This window comes from Syngnathus floridae, unplaced genomic scaffold, assembly GCF_059516105.1.
Source record: "Syngnathus floridae isolate MCC-2025c unplaced genomic scaffold, RoL_Sflo_1.0 HiC_scaffold_105, whole genome shotgun sequence".
NCBI classification, from domain to species: domain Eukaryota; kingdom Metazoa; phylum Chordata; class Actinopteri; order Syngnathiformes; family Syngnathidae; genus Syngnathus; species Syngnathus floridae.
Window position 1 is genome coordinate 35,001 of NW_028284133.1, and position 852 is coordinate 35,852.

The following is an 852-nucleotide window of genomic DNA, read 5'->3' on the forward strand; positions in this document are numbered from 1 at the left end:
GGTGACAAAAAAAATCCACTCCTGGTACCTAAAATTTTTCCAGCGGCGGGCCCCGGGCCTAAACTTTCTCCGGGCCGCGCAACACGCACTCTCCGCCGGACACCGACGGAGGCAACGTCCCCCTCCTGCGGTGACAAAAAAAATCCACCCCTGGTACCTAAAATTTTCTCCAGCGGCGGGCCCTTGGCTGAAACTTTCTCCGGGCCGCGCAACACGCACTTTCCGCCGGACGCCGGTCCCAAAGCGCCACCCCGGACCACCACAAGGCTACAGCCACCATCCCCAAGCGCCACCCCCGACCGCAACAAGTCGACCGCCACCAGGCGACCACCACCACCATCCCCAAGCGCCACCCCCGACCGCCACCAAGCGACAGCCACCATCCCCAAGCGCCATCCCCGACCGCCACAAGGCGACCGCCACCATCCCCAAGCGCCACCCCCCGACCGCCACCCCCCGACCGCCACAAGGCGACCGCCACCATCCCCAAGCGCCACCCCCCGACCGCCACCCCCCGACCGCCACAAGGCGACCGCCACAAGGCGACCGCCACCATCCCCAAGCGCCACCCCCCGACCGCCACCCCCCGACCGCCACAAGGCGACCGCCACAAGGCGACCGCCACCATCCCCAAGCGCCACCCCCCGACCGCCACCCCCCGACCGCCACCAGCCGACCGCCACCAGCCGACCGCCACCAGCCGTTCGCGGTGTGCGCCTCCGGCGCCACCGGTCCCAAGCACCATCCCCAAGCACCATCCCCGACCGCCACCCCCCGACCGCCACCAGCCGACCGCCACCAGCCGACCGCCACCAGCCGACCGCCACCAGCCGTTCGCGGTGTGCGCCTCCG